This window comes from Suncus etruscus, chromosome 11, assembly GCF_024139225.1.
Source record: "Suncus etruscus isolate mSunEtr1 chromosome 11, mSunEtr1.pri.cur, whole genome shotgun sequence".
NCBI classification, from domain to species: domain Eukaryota; kingdom Metazoa; phylum Chordata; class Mammalia; order Eulipotyphla; family Soricidae; genus Suncus; species Suncus etruscus.
Window position 1 is genome coordinate 16,567,327 of NC_064858.1, and position 16,718 is coordinate 16,584,044.

The 16,718-nt window shown below is 43.0% G+C and overlaps 1 protein-coding gene across 1 annotated transcript in view; it reads right to left on the reverse strand.

The window, feature by feature from the left end:
• The window catches only part of SLC38A1 (solute carrier family 38 member 1), a 99,809-nt gene extending 84,129 nt beyond the window's left edge, over nucleotides 1–15,680 (reverse strand). Inside the window, exon 1 of the mRNA XM_049783893.1 lies at nucleotides 15,545–15,680. The gene's annotated coding sequence lies outside the window, so the exon portion shown is untranslated. The remainder of the gene's footprint in view (nucleotides 1–15,544) is intronic.
• Nucleotides 15,681–16,718: the final 1,038 nt, after the last annotated feature.

Genomic DNA, 16,718 nt, shown 5'->3' on the forward strand with positions numbered 1-16,718 from the left:
TATTACTCCAAATTTATGGTTCTATGCACTTGTTCTTTTTTTTTTTTTTTTTTTTTTTTTTTTTTTTTTTTTTTTTTTTGGCCACACCCAGTAACACTCAGGGGTTACTCCTGGCTATGTGCTCAGAAGTTGCTCCTGGCTTGGGGGACCATATGGGACACCGGGGGATCGAACCGCGGTCCGTCCAAGGCTAGCGCAGGCAAGGCAGGCACCTTACCTCTAGTGCCACCGCCCGGCCCCTATGCACTTGTTCTTAATGAATCACTTTCAAAGATAAAATGATAGGTACTGAAAAAGTCTTCTGAATAGGTGACTGAGTCCACAGATACTGATCTCTGGAAATTGAAAAAAATTAGCATTTTTCCCACTACTACCTCAAGGTCCCCAAAATTCAGAACTATAAGCATCCCCTGAGCATAGGGGCAGGCATATCGCATCAGCAATGACAAGTGTAGCCTCTAGCCTCTTCCCACCAAAATAGTAATACATTCCCTGTACAACCCAACACATAATTTTGATTTATTTTAATTTTGATCCAACACAGGCATTTTTAAGATGCTATAGAGGGGACTACAAGATAAAATAAATATTAAGATCTCCAGATTTAAGACAAATGCAGTCCGGGCCCAGGTAAGTAAATAATTGAGCAAAGTGATTAGGTGTACAGAACTAGAGAACATGTTCCCTACTTCAGTAGAAACAAGGCAGCTTTCTTGGGATTTCCCACAAGTAATGCCAGGAGTCAAGTTATTTTTTTTTTAAGCTGAATACTTTAATCCATCTGCCAACAGCCTCCAAACTGGCCAGACAGGGTCATCTCTAAAAGAAGATGAACCCCAAGCAAGGTCATAAAGAGGATTATAGAGGGAAGGGATATAGGGAGGTTCTAGCTTTCTGATGATCTTTAAAATGATTGGCTATTGTCTAGGGGTACCTTCCTACTGCTCCCTTTAGTCTTTCCCTGATAGGCTACCTGGTATGGCCAGAGAGCTTGGGGTGGTGTTAATGGAAATAGGCTTTAGATGCCTGACAACAGATGAGTGGCTAAAGAAACTGTAGTACATATACACAATAGAATACTATGCAGCCGACAAAAAAAAATGAAATCATGAAATTTTCCTATACATGGATGAACATGGAATCAATTATGCTGAGTGAAATGTCAGAAGGAAAGAGATAAGACACAGAATAGTCTCTCTCATCTATGGTTTTTAAAAAAGTAAAAGATTATTGTAATAATACACAGAGACAATAGAGATGAGGGCTGGAAGTTCTGGCCCACAATATGAAGCTTACCACAAAGAGTGGTGAGTTCAGTTAGAGAAATAACTACACGGACAACTACCATGACAATGGTAGTGAATAAGAGAAATAGAATACCTGTCTTGAATAAAGACAAAGAGTTGGGGAGGAAGAGCATGGAGACATTGGTTGTGGGAGTGCTGCACTGGTGAAGGGGGGTGTTCTTTTTTTTGTTTATATGAGTAAAATCTAACTACAAATATGCCTGTAATAAAGATATATATAAAAATAAATAAAATAAAATAAAATAAAATAAAGGAAACCTATCCTGTGGCTTACACTATGTGATTCTTACAAAATGGCATCTCTTCCTGTTCAGAACAGAAGCCTGCCATCTGACCTTTACAAAATGGCGTACCCCCTCTCTCAGAATCCAGGACCCCATATTCTCGCCTCTTCATATGAACCGGAGTCAAATCCTTGACTCTCCTTGAGATTCCTAGTCTTTGTCTCTACTTATGGGCACACACTGAGACCTTAACACAAGCATCTTAACTGCACCTATGCATGCCTGAATAAAACAGGTGAGGAAATTAATTATGTAAGGACCTACTAAGAAAATCATTAAAAAAAAAAAAAAAAAAAGAACAATGCCCCAGCCAGGGCTGTTACCAGAGAGGATTTCCAGAGTGATTGAGTGACCCACTATTCATACCAGAAGGCAGAATTTTTCCATCACCTTCCTCATCTCTGCAAATTAGACTTCGCTACTGCAGAGTCTCATGGATGACCCTTGACTTGTTAGCATAGAAACAACATTGCTCCCCCAGAGCATAGGTCTAGTTCCCGCCTGTTCTGGAGAGCAACTTCAGCTAAGGAGGCAACTTGTTCTTTTCATGTCCTGATCAGTGTCCACTTGTTGGAAGAGTTGTTTAAGTTGCATGTCTCCCTTGCATTGGAGGTCAATCTTATACCAGGTTCTATAAGAGTAGGAATAAGAAGGGGAATTGCCCTCATATAGTGAGGATAACTCTGCTCAACTTGCTCCCACCCACCTTCTTAAGCCAGGTATGACACCTGTGGTGGGAAAATGACCATGATTCAAAACTTGCCTGGTCTTGCAAAAGCAATGGCAAACACACAGGGGTCAGTCTCTTGGTACACATGGCAAGCCATGTCCTATTCAGTACCCAATAGACAAGGGGACTGTTTAAAGGCAGCCAGAGTCTGTTGTCTGGACCACTACTCCCAGTTCTCCCACTCTCATGAAATATGGGGGTCCAAGGTCCAAGCACAACCAGCTGTCTTTGCCCTAGCCCTAGTGGCTTTGAGAAAATGGTGGGTTGCTTCTAGGTCCTGAGTGCCTCTTCCCCTTCAGTTATTGGGCCAAGAAGAAGTATAGGGTTGTGGGGCTTATACTGGCACCTTAGGACAATGTTGATCTGCTGACTCCCCACTTCTTATTTGCCTTAATTTATGCTTCCCTAATAGAGAGTTAGTTTGGGCACATTCTCTTAAAGGCCCTATTAATATTTGGGCCAGAAAACTCTAGTTAACAATACTTCCAAAACTCTGCTTAAGCCTTAGCCACAGGGTCTGGTTCCCTCAGTGCTGCTAGGTGGCTTCTCTGACACATTCCTTCAGATAAAATCTCTCTCCCCCACATTTTGGGGAATTCCATCCTGGATGAGCATAAAATGAGAATGCTCTCAGGGCAACTTCTCTGTCCAGAAACCCTAACCCATGGGTTGGTACACACTTCTTTTAACACTTACACCTCAGTAGGAAATCATGTGGAGCATAACCAGAAACCCCAAACAATCATATAAGTCAAAGTTTAGGAGATGGATGACAGTTTGAGGTGACAGTATGACCCACAAACTCCCATCCATAGTCTTAGTAAGATGGTATCATTCTTGCTGGTCATCTCACAGTCACTGTGCAGTCACGACCACAGTCAGCAGGAACACCAGGACTATTTGCCTTCTGTCCTGGTCCTGAGAGATGAGTCACAGCTGGATCTGCAGGGGGCCTTCCTATCCAGGCTGTGACTCCACCGTGAAAAGAAAGGAGTTTCTTGCTTCTTCAATCCTGCAACTTAAACAGCTCTTATTGTGGAGAGAACAACTTAGGGTCCTAAAAATCCAGTTGCCTTCCTTGCATTCAGTCAGAAAGAGATGAAGAAATGCTTACCACACCTGGTGCTAATTCTTTTACCTTTCTTTGGGGGTGGGGGTCACACCTGGCAGTGCTCAGGGGTTACTCCTGGCTCCTTGCTCAGAAATACCTTGATATTTCTCCGGCCCTAATTCTTTTACCTTTAACATTATTGGGAAAGCCATAATTTTTGCTCCTTGTTTTCTTATACCACCCATCCTCTTTAAATGTTAGTGTCCCATTAATTCTTCCTACTTGTCCCAACCTCTGTAATAGATAAGCATAATGTAATTTCTAACTGATGTCAATGGCCTTAGCTAGTTGAATTCCTGTAGCCTTTCTTTGCCCTTATTCTCCTGGAAGCTTTCCTGATGACCTTCCTGTCCCATATTTTCTCTAGAGATGTCACCACCACCTTAGAAATGATTAAAAGGGAGTGTGGATAAAGACCCATTTTTTTTTTCTTGAAGACCCATCTTTTATAACTTCTTCAGGCTAGCAAAAGATAAAAATTCTGGTCCCTACCCATAAGAAGTGGTGAAATCTTTAACTGGTTCAGTTCTGCAGTTTTAACACCTGAAAATAGCCCAATCAATTAGACTGGAGAATATTACTTAAACCAATCAGGCCCTGGAGAAGTAAATGGTCCTCTCTATCCTTGGTAGGACAGAGCTCCCTCTGGAATAATAACACAGAAGTTAAACAATAGAAACCAAAGCATCATAGCATTATACATGTTCCCTGAGCATGTTTGGCATCTGTGAGGTCACACTACCAATCTTCCTAAGAAAATGCTCCCTAGTGTTAGATATATTGCCTGGAGGAGAACCAGGAGGAGTCAAGTTTTAAATGAAACTGTGTATGTAAGCACTACATCTAGTTTCAGACAACTATATTTTATCTTATTTTATGTTTTCATGGAGCAAGTGCTTGGGGAGTCTCTCCAAGCAATGCAAGGGAGTCTAAACAGAATTTTACAAGTTAGGCAAACACTTTAACCCATGTACTTCAGTCTTCAATTTTAACAGGAAGTTCAGATCACATAAAATGTGGCCACAGACTTCATTTTGTTCTATACCCACCAGATTACACATAAACAAAACCATTTCAATAAATCAAACGCAACTTGTTCCTCTGTATTCTATTTTTGTACCCACAATGTATTCATGCTCAGAGCTGCTTCTTTGACACCTCAGGCTACAGCAAATCTCCTGCCTGTCTACTCTTTCTTTTCCAATCTTCTTCAATGCTCCTAAGAGATGGAAACTACAATCCACACATTAAATCTTTATATGGCTCTCTCTATCTCACTAAACAGGTTTTTCTGCATGGGAAAATTCAGGTTATAAACTATAACCTGAGGCTGCAACTTCATGATGTCAACATCCGTTAATTTAATAACAGTCCATTAAGCTTATAATTTATCAGTTATCAAACTACATATGAAGACTACCACTTAATTTATGAGTCTGTGTTGTTGCTTTCAACTCTTTTTTGTTTGTTTTGGTTTTTGTTTGGGGTCACACCCAGCAGCGCTCAGGGGTTACTCCTGGCTCTACGCTCAGAAATTGCTCCTGGCAGGTTCGGGGGACCATATGGGAAGGTGGGACTCGAACCACTGTCCTTCTGTATGCATGTATGCAAGGCAAACGCCTTACCTCCATGCTATCTCTCTGGTCCCATTGCTTTTAACTCTTAACCACTGCTTTTTAGAATCAACCCTGGCCTGTTTTTAAAATTCCTCTCTGGGACCCACCACTAGATAAACTAGAGAAGACTCCAGGAGTCTAACAGGGGTCTCAAACTCAATTTACCTGGGGGCCACAGGAGGCAAAGTTGGGGCGATCCTTGAGTGCAAAGTCAGTAGTAAGCCTTGAACATTGGGGGGTGTGACCCAAACAACTAAAACAAAACAAAACAAAAAATGATTCCTCTAGGGCAGGGCCACAAAATGTTGTACGGAGGGCCACAAAGGGCCCACGGGGCATGAGTTTGAGACCCCTGGTCTAAGATGAAGCTAGAGTTAAGAATCACCAATTTAACCCCCACACTTGCAGATTCAAAGGGTGTTTAACACACTGATTATCATCTTAAGTAATTTTTCTACTTGTAAAATGATTTTCACAACTCTATTCTTTTTGTTCATTCACAGAGCTTATTTAGGCAGCTTAGACATTCTTATTAGCTTTGAGCAGATGCAAACCAAGGCACAAAAATGTTAAATGAGGGCCGGATTGGTAGCACAGTGATAAAGCATTTGCCTTGCACACAGCTGACCCAGGACAGACACTAGTTTGATGCCGGCATCCCATGTGATCCCTGAGTCAGGAACAAACCGATTTCTAAGCTTAGACCCAGGAGTAACTCCTGAGTGTCACTGGGTGTGAGTCACCACCCCCCCCAAAAAAAAAGAACCCAACAAAAATGTTAAATGATTTTTCCCAAGTGCATATATCTAGCTATTATCAAAGCACTACTAGAACCTCTCTTGAGGCTGAGTTCCTTGATGACAATCCAGTGCTTGCAAAGCTTTCCCAAGTCATAGTGCCTTCCCAATCACCAAATCCCTTTAGAGTAGTTAACAATTCTAACACAGAGATACTAGCTATACAAATTAGATATATGGTGTTATAAATTTCACCAGCAAGTACAATGATGCTTTCAAAGTGTTCAACTTAGGCTGTAGTTCAAGGTTGCTTACTTCTACCACCCACTCCCACACCACCAGCCCCTCTGTTGGAAGTTGCTTGGAAAATAGACTAAGACAAGAAAGCTTCCTCAGGAAGTAGTTTTATAAGGCATGTTGGCACAGATTTTGAGAACTTTTATGTTTTTAAGTAAAATCAGATTTTATTGAAAGGTACTGAGGAAGGGGAGGAGTGGATGAGAAAGAGAGAAAGAGTAATGTGCTTGAAAGTGCAGGCTTCTCCAAAGGTGGAGAGGACTCCAGTATACAATTCAGCATGAAAGCAGAAAAGTCCACATGTCAAAAGAGATACAAGCAACATGTGCATGTGGGCACATGTTCATGGGCCCAAGGAACACATATGCATGCCTTCTTTGTTCCAAAGTGGTTTGTAAAGGATTTCTTCCAACCTGCCCCACTGGAGCTTTCTACCTAGGCTAAGAAGTCTTACTGTGGTTGTCAGGGGGAAGGATTGAGATCCTTTGATCTTCTTTGACCTTCCTTTCTTGGCTTTTAATCCTGCTGGATTATAAAGTCTTAGTTTAAATATCCATAAGGTGTATGCTGGCAGCTTTAACACAACAGGAGTTACTACAAGAGTAACTTTAAATTCCATCTCTTCCTTTTATTATGTCTTAAGAACTTTCATTATAGCCCAAGAATTTACTGCCATGGGGGAAAAAGGGAACTTGCCTGCCATATACCTGCCTGCTTCATTCCCTACTAGATTTCACCACCTTAAAATCTTTTAAGCAGAAAATGGGGCAAGGTCAGTCAATTCCCTTTAACTCCTTCATGATGAGAAAAAGATCTGCGTAAGGGGTAAAACCTCATGCACCTTAGTTTTAATGGAGCCCAGCTAATGATTAATTGGGTTTCAGAGTTGTCAGCATAAAAGCTTGAAAGTGAAAAACATGACTAGACCTGAAGGAGTTAAATGCTTTTTCTCTATCCTTAGGAAAGCAGAGACGTTTACAGTCTGGGAAGAGACAGAAGTTAAAGCAAGAACCAAAGCAACATAGTTCTATACCTAGTCCTATAAGAATGAAAAGCAATGTCTTAAGTATAAGTATGTATTAAGACAAAGAAAGCATATTCAAAACCAGTATAGATGTGTACTTAGTTATCCTTCAGTCTATTAGCAGGCTCAAGGAAGAACATGACTGCTTTTTCAGCTGAAATTCTCCCTCAAAAAGTTCCTAGCTTTCACTATTCTAATCAAACTAGTGACATGTGCAGCCTCTTAGGGTCTCTTTATGAATGAGGCTGCTATAATCAGCAAACCTGGTTTCATTTGAATTATCCAAGGGGGTACCATTTAATGTAACCTATTAGGGTACATTTTGTTCTATCATGTTGATGGAACTAGATTCTGATTTCTACAAAAAGGCAAGTTACAAAAGCACAGTACAACTTTACTTTACATATGTAATTTACATAGTACACCTTTACGTTAAATATGCCAGGTGGCTTAAAAACCTGTATTGTTCTTTTTTATAAACACAGTAAGATTGGAGAACACTCTATTTGAGGTACTGTTATTCTCTGAGAGGTCCAAGGACAGAATAATTATATCAATAAAGGCATTAACTTATATTAATAAAGGCATTTCACTTATCACATTAGGATCATCCAGGTTTTATCAGTGTGAAGATGTAGCAAACAGGTCTACACAATGGCTACAGGTAACATCAGGCCTCTCATTTTCTGTAAGAATGTCCTAGCAAAATAAAGGATTGAGAGAGATTCTAGTCTCAGACCTTTCTTGATGCTGAGAACAGGGCCAAGGGTAGGGCTAGTTATTGTAGATCTGGACATTCCTTGTTTTTCATAGCAAAGACACAATTTTCAGTTTCCTTCGGGTGGCCTGTTTTAGGGTCTCCCTGAGGTTTGTAGAGTAAGTTATTTCTGGATCTGCTCCTGTCAGTGAACTTCACCCCCTTTTAAGATTTTGAGGATTATTATCGAGAATTCTAAAGTTCTCAGACAAGAATTCTTTCTATGTTTTGCTAGAGGCATACAAAGAATTCTGCACAAAATGCAGAATTGTACTACTGAGGACACTCCTTTCTCACTAGCTGTTTGGTTTGACCCTTACCGGTAATACTTAGTTAGCAGACTCCTGGAAGAATTGTTTCCCTACTTCTCTCATCACAGGATTTCATAATCCACACTCCTATGGATTTCTGCCACACAACCTCTTCTTATCAATGGATAGTTTCCAAAAGACTAAAAACAATCAGATTGTTTTCATTAAGGTACTGCCAGAAAAGTATTTTTGGATGATGAAATATTCATAGACTAGCAGTGGAAAGGACAACTTTACTGATCATCTTTCTCCACCTCTTCTAATAGAGGAGAAAAACTATAGTCCCTTTTCATTAATATTTTTGGAAAGCAAACAGTGTCAAGTACTTCATACTCGTTACCTTAATTTTATATTCAAGGACAACTTAGTAAGATGGGAGCCACTGCTACCATCACCATCATTTCATTTACAAATAAAAGCAAACTGAAATTTAGAAATGCTAAACAAAGTGCAAGGTTTTAATGCTAGTAAGCTGACATCTGGTATTTACTTTGGGGCCTAACCTGGCAGTGCTCAAGGGTGACTCCTGGCTCTGTTCTCAGGGATCACTCCCAGCATTTTATGGGGAGACCAAGAATTGAAATTTATTCAGCTGCATGCAAGCCAAGTGCCCTACTATTGTATTTTCTCTCTGGCCCTTAGTATTTATATTTGATTCAAAGCTTAAGGCCTCTTACTCCACCTTTCAAAATCGGAGTAAAAAAAAAAAAAAACAACATATCTTGAAAAATAAATGTTTACGAAAATTCTAGGTGATCTGATTAAGTAGAAGTGTGGCACTTTGGTTAGGCATTCACAAATAGCATTTCCTAAGCATTCCAGTCTGATCTTAGACAATATTGGAGCAGAAAAAAATGAAAGGAGAGAAAAGGATAAACTTGGGGGAAAAAAAGAAAGGGAAACAAGAGAAATATTGTGGGAGTCCTGAGTTCTCTAATGAATCTGCACTTTATTAAAAGGTAATGGGAACCCAATGAAAGTATTTAGAAGAAATGTTATTTTAAAATGTGGTCTGAGGTTTAAAAGCACAAATCTCATACCAGTATATCAAATTGAATTGGGACAGCAAAATTTGATATAGAAGAGATTAGTGAAAGCAGAAACACTGTGTTAGCCATTTAGCTTTTTTTTTTTTTTATTTAAACACCATGATTGAAAAGTTGTTTATGACTGAGTTTGTCTTACAATGTACACCACCTTTCACTCATGAACATTTCCCACCACCATTGTGCCCAGTTTTCCTCTTCCCCACCCCTGCCAGCCTCTGGACAGGCATTTTGTTCTTCTCTTTCTCTCTCTTCTTTTTCTTTCCTTTTTAGAAACTATGGTTTGCACTTCTATTAATGAAGAGATACAATGCATATCATTTTATCTCCATCCAACAACGAGTTCTAGTTCCAAGTAATCAGTTCCAACTATCATTGTCATAGTGGTGCCTAAGTGCACCTTCCCAAGTGCACTATTCCACTATTTGTGACAAGCTACCATGGAGTGGTCCTTCTGGCCCTCCTCTCTATTATCTTTTAATATTATTACCACACTATCTTTTATTTTTCTTATATCCCATAATGAGTAAGAATATTCTGCCTATCTCTCTTCCTCTGACTCATTTCACTTAGCATAATATTCTCCATATCCATCCATGTATAAGCAAGTTTCATGACTTCATTTTTTCTAACAGCTGCATAGTATTAATTATGTATATGTACTACTGTTTCTTTAGCTGCTCATCTGTTCTCCAGCATGTGGTTGTTTTCAGATTCTGGCTATTGTAAATAGTGCTTAGATGAACATAGAAATGCAAGAGGGCTTTTCTGCATGGTGTTTTTTGGGTTCGTAGGATATACCCCCTGGTAGTGGTATTGTTGGATTGTATGGAAGCTCAATTTCCACTTTTTTTGAGGAATGTTCATATTGTTTTCCCAAAAGGCTGGAGAAGTTGGAATTCTCACCAACAGTGAAAGAGAGTCCCTCTCCCTGCATCTATGCCAGCACTGGTTGTTCTCTCTCTCTCTCTCTCTCTCTCTCTCTCTCTCTCTCTCTCTCTCTCTCTCTCTCTCTCTCTCTCTCTCTCCTCTCTCTCTCTCTCTCTCCTTTCCTTTCCTTCCCCTTCTTTCTCTTTATTCTTTTCTTCTTTCTTTCCTTCCTTCCAGTACTGGTTGTTTTCTTTTCTTCCTTCCTTCTTCCTTCCTTCCTTCCTTCCTTCCTTCCTTCCTTCCTTCCTTCCTTCCAGCACTGGTTGTTTTTCTTTCTTTCTTTCCTTCCTTTCTTCTTTCTCTTTTCTTTCTTTTATTCCTTCCTTTCTTCTTTCTCTCTGTCTTTCTTGTGATGTGTGCTAGTTTATGTGGTATAAAATGATATCTCGCAGTTTTGATTTGCATCTCCCTAATGATTTATTATGTGGAACTTTTTTTTCATGTGCCTTTTGGGCATCTGTAAATATTCATTTCTTCTCCACATTTTTGGATGGGGTTAGATATTTTTTCTTGGTGAGTTCTATCAGTGCCTTGCACATCTTAGTTATTAACCCCTTATCATATGGGTATTGAGTGAATAGCTTCTCCCATTCTGTGGGTAATCTTTATACTATAAAGAAGTAGTTATTAAAACAGCATGGTACTGGAGTAAAGAGATCCTCTGATCAATGGAATAGACTTGAATATTGTGAGACAGACTGACAGGTATATGATCAAATAATCTGATAAAATGGCAAGAAATACAAAGTGGAGCAAGGAAAGCCTCTTCAACAAGTGGTGTTGGGAAAACTACATGTAAAAACGTGAACTACATGCAAAAAAGTGAGCTCAGACCTCTTTTTAATGCAATACAAAAAGATCAAATCAAAAATGATTGAAGACCTTGATATCAGACCTAAAACCATAATATACATAGAGGAAATGTAGGCAGAATACACCATGACATTGAAGTTAAAGGCATCTTCAAGGAAGAAACACCAGTGACCAAGATAGTAAAAGCAAAGATAAATAAATGGGACTACATTAAACTGAGAAGCTTCTGTACCTCAAAGGAAGTGATAACTAGGATACAAAACCACTTAACTCTTAAACATGTCCTAAACTTGTAGCTTTGTCTCCCAACAGTTGATTTCCTCATAGTACCCTCATGTCTATTCTTGATTACTGTATTCCTACACAATATTTGAGTTACAATATCTATTGAGATAAAGTGACAGTGACCTGAACTTGGGCAGTGGAATGCTGATAGAAATACAGGTTTAAACAATGATAAGAGTCTGGAGGTAGGAAAGAAAGGGAAATTTGTTAAAAAGTACTTGCGTTAGGAGCTGGAGCAGTGGCTCAAGCTGTGTCTGCCTTGCCCATGCCAGCCTAGGACGGACAGAGGTTTGATCCCTTGGCGTCCCATATGGTCCCCCAAGCCAGGAGTGATTTCTGAGTGCATAGCCAGGAGTAACCCCTGAGTGTCACCAGGTGTGGCTCCAAAATAAAACAAAACAAAACAAAACAAAAAAAAAAACAAAACAAAGATGTGAAATGTTAGGAAAAGTTCAAGGAATCAGGACTGGAGCCCAAGGTGGGTAGCAGAGAAAGTTTATTAGCATGCACCAAGTTTGTGACTCTCAGCCCCCTCAGCTTTGAACAAAGGATCCACTCCATTTTTATGCCTTTAAATGTGGAAGCAAGCAAGTAGGCTTAGAAGAGCTAAACTGTAGTTAAAACTGATATGGCTTAGAGGCCAGAGAGATAACACAGCCCTTGGACGTTTGTCTTGCACACAGCCGATCCAGGACAGACCCGAGTTCGATTCCCGGCATCCCATGTGGTACCCTGAGCCTGCAGAAGTGATTTCTGAGCACAGAGCTAGTAGTAACCCCTGAGTGCCATTGGGTGTTGTTCCCACCCACCAAAACAAAACAAAACAAAACAAAAAAAAAACAACTGATATGGCTTTAAAGAACAAAGAACTAACCAACTGTTTCTGCTTTTGGTTGCATAGAACCAATGAACTGCTTCTGCTTCGACTACTTTGCTCTGATGATCTGAGCTGCTCTATGTCCATAAATCTTCATCATCTTTTCTTCACTCCCCCTTATGCCAAGTTCCCTCCCTGCCAGTTTCCCAGCAATTTCCCTCTCACAAGGTGGTATCTTGGCTAAGATCTCAAGTCAGCATCCATTTCTTAAACAGCTACTTTGTTCTGGGAATTATGAGAACAACTACAAGTAATCGGTCAAAGAAAAAAGACAAGACCTGTTATAGTCAGATAGATTCCTGGCCTCCTAAACTCAAATGAGACACCCCATCACATGATCCTGCTTTCTTGCTTCGCTGCATCAACCAATATCTAAAATTCACTTATACATATATTTACGTTCTCCTCCACAAGAACAGAAGGGTCACAGAAACAGCAGTATGACTTATTGCCTTCCAAATAAGCCTTTGGTAGGAAGTATTTACTAAACAATGCGGGGAAGGGGTGAAATGTGGAAAATAAATGAATATAACAACATCATTAAAGTTACTATGAAAAAATGCCATGGTAAGGGGCTTGCCTAGTAGTTGACCCAGGTTGGATCCCTGACATTCCATATGGTATTCCAAGTACCACCAAGATAAATTCTTGAGTATAGAGAAAAGAGTAACTCCTGAGTATTGCTGGTGTGGACACACACACACACACACACACACACACACACACACACACTCACACCAGAATAAGGGAAGAAAAGAACTCAATATACTAAACTCGACAAATTTCAGATACTTAAAGCAATTACTGAGAATTTAACTTATTCTCCAAAGTCAAGTCATCTTGAAATTGTCCTTCAATCAAATCCACTCCTGCCCCTCGCAACAATTCTGGGGCACTCCCCAGGCAAGAGATGTTTAACAAATGAGGCCAGCCTGCCGGCTAGCTTGGGTTTTATTTCCATTGTCTTTCTGACGTCAGCAAAGGCACGAGTTGCTGCACAGTCTCTTCTATCAAGGTGACAAATTACAGACTTGGAGAGCCTGGGAGTCGGCAAGCCACGTATCCTTTCCTCCCTCTCCATTAAAAAGCATCATAATAAAATCCACAGCAAAGATGTCAGATTTCTTTCTAAACGTCCGGTTAGGGAAATGCAAGGGTTGAAAATGCAGCCTAAGGTGGGTGGGAGAGAAAGTTTATTCACCCAGACCAAGAGTTCAGGTAACCCGCCAACTCTGGGGCCCAGAAGTTGGCAGTCCCTTCGGATGTCGTCAAAGGCGGAAGAAAGCAGGCAGCCTTTCAGAAGCTTAATTGCACTTAAAGCTGATGTGGCTTTGAAGAACAAAGGATTTTTTTTTTTTTTTTTGCATTGAACTGTTTTTGCTTCACCTGCTCCGTTTTGGTGATTTGGGCCTTTTTATTGTGTGTGCCTGAAATTTTTCATCACCTTCCTTCACTCTCCCATAATTATGTCCTTAAAGCTCTGCCAGTTGCCCTCATGCTCCCAGATTTCCATTAATTTCCCTTGCAACCCCAAGATGATCTGGTTGTAGACCTTCTTGCTATGCACAAGGGCGAGGATTCATCGGAGACGGTCCAGAATTCGGGTGGTACCTGAATTCCACTCGCCAAATAGCGCCACGTATTTTATCTCGCAGCCGAGCGAGACACAAAGGACTCCCGGAGCAGCCGGTCCCTTCCCAAGCCAATCCGGGCTGCAAAAAAGAGCGGCGAGGAGCCTAGAGAACCAAACTCCGCCGGTTGCAACCCTCTAAGCCTGCAACTGGGGCCAGCCCAGCCCAGCCCAAAGCAGGCGGTTCCGCAGGGCGCGGCATTCCGGCCGCCCCGTAACCGAACGTTTGCAGACGGCATCAAGCAAGGCTCGCAATTGGGGAGCCGATTAGGGGCGCAGAGTGGGGCGATAAGGGAGGCCCAGGTTCGCGCAACGGTGAAGGAACCCTTTTCCTGCTAAACCTGAACCTGCGATTTGAAAGCCTTCCGGGGCGAGCAATGCGTTGCGGGAGCAAATTGCAGGAGAGGAGGGTACGGGCAAAGCACAGTCTTTTGTTAGCAAGCTGCGGCGCGCTTCCCCTCTAGGTTTGGGGGGACTGGGGTGGGGATAAAGCTTCTTGCAAGCGGCAAAAGGGCGGTGAGCCCCAGCCATCGTCCTTCAGTCGCTGCCTCCTCCTCCTCCTCCTCGCTCCGCGCCCCCCAACTCTCCCGCAAACCTGCAAGAAGATCCGAGCTCCCTCCAGGGCTGCAAATGAGTTCAGCGTGGCTCGCGTTCCTGCTCCGGGTCCCCCCCAAAGCCAGCCGGCCTTATGCACACACACTCTAAGAGGCCAGTACACGCTCCCTCCTAGACCCCGGAGACGCAGGAACCCCCAATGCACCCCCAACAATCAGGGTTCCAATAAAAAAAATAATCCTTAGATCTGCAGTTGCACCCTCACGTCTCCTGAATCCCTTTCCAGACTCGCGTGACCCATGCCTGGCACGCTCGGGCACCTTGCAAACTGGACCCCCCAAGAGGAAGCCGAGGGCCCCTCTAAGGAGAAATCGGGGAGGTCAGGAGCAGAGAGGAGCGAGCCCCGTCCTCACCTCTGAGCCAAAAAGGAGAACGAGGCCCCGCGCTCATGCCTTCTTCGCCACCAGAGAGCTGGCTGGCCGGTGACCTCCTCTTTGCTCAGCCATCGAAAACGTCTCTTGCCTTCCCGCCCAGCCTCTCGCCAGAAATATATATATATATATATGAGGAGGGAGATCTGGGACACTGGGGATGGGAATGTTGCACCGGTGAAGGCGGGGGGTGTTCTTTGCATGACTGAAACCCAACTACAATCATGTTTGTCATCAAGGTGTTTAAATAAAGAGATTAATTTAAAAAGACATAAAAAGAAAATGAGCTTCTTATTTAATAGCAAAATTAGGAAAAAATGCAATCATTAAATTAATTATATTGAGTGTAAAATCGATAATCAATAAGTATATACAATATTACAATACATAATGTGATATATTATGAAAGTATAATATATAATATAATGCATATCTATTAATTATATAGATATAGATATAAAAATCACCTTTCTTCAGGCCAGAAAGGGAAAGGTGGAGAGAGGCGAGCATGGTGGGGTCCCCCCTTCCCAATGCACCCCTCAATCATTCCCAGATGTCTCCCCAGATGTCTGATGCCCTTGATGCCAATGCCCTGCTGTCTCTGAATCAGGAAAAAAGAGCAAAAAAGGGGGCACAGTCTGGGGGGGGGGGCTGCAAGGGGCTGAAGGGGCTTTGGCGGCCTGCGACCTTCATGCCCGTGGCGTGGCGTGGCGGGTCCGGCTCTGCTCCAGCGTTCCGGCTTATTGCATCAGCATCTCCCCCCATCCGCCTCCATCCTTGCCCCGCGCCCCGCGCTCGCCTACCTCGACCGGCGAGTGTGCAAGCCGGGGCATTCTCCTACAGGGAGGCGCGGCGCCCGGGGGCATGCATGGCTCCTGAAGGCTTCAGCGGGCAACCCCGGCTCGTCCTCCGCCCGCGGAGCATCGTCGCCCGCCCGCCTTCCAAGCCGAGCTTCGAGTCCCGCGGCGCGGTGCAATTGTTCTGTCCAGGTGGCGGCGAATTGCACTCACGCGGCAGCGACTCCTCCTGGCGGAAGTGGGGCATTGGCGGGAAACGAGGCAGCGACATCTACTGGCGGAAGTGGAGCATTGGCGGGAAACGAAGCAGCGACACCTCCTGGCGGAAGTGGAGCTTGGCGGGAAAGTGTGTAGCGAACCCGGGCGGGAGGGGCGGGGCCGGAAGTGCTCATAGGAGACCCAGCAGCCGCCCAGATGTTCGCGGGCCGCACCTCCCACTCCTGCACTCCCAGAGCCCCAAAACCAGTGAGAGCGGTGACAATAGCCTGGGGAGCTCTTGGGGATAACCCCGGCTGAGGCGCCTCAAGAAGTGGCCCAAAGGGTCATAAATTGAGGGTGAAGGAAGGCTCAATTTGAGGACGCGCCAGAGCCCAGGCCGGACTTGAAGGGAGCGATGGGAAATTGCATTGTGGGAAAGGAAAGGGGCCCTACTCCTGGAGTGGCTGTTCCGAGTGGCGATGCAACGTTTGACGGGTTCCGCCTGCAGCTCTGGTGAGAGGAAGAGCAACCTAAGTGACCTGGAAGTGACAGCCAGCGGAACCTATAGGAAACCTTTGTTCCTGACACGCCATGCTCCCGTTCCAGTGCTCCCCGGACGTCGAACTGTTCAGTTCTGCTGTAGAGGACAGATGTGATGCTTGCAAAGGACCAAGGGAGCATGCCTAAAGGTGGCCTCTTGAGGGTGGTTGCATTGGCCAGCTCTTTGCTTCTGAGCCCATCTTTCCAGCTATAATATATATATACTTTTGCAGAGGAGTTGGGTTCCCTCAAAATGTGACAGAAATCACCCACATGTGTGCCCAAGTGTTTAGCGCGAATTTGCAGGTGGAAACACACCAGCCTTTTTTTTCCACAGGAACAGTGCAAGCTCTGTGATCCATCAAAACAGGGATGAAAAAAAATGCATCACTTAAAAATTAAGCTACCTGGGGCATTTCAAGAAGGCAGACTACATCCTGAA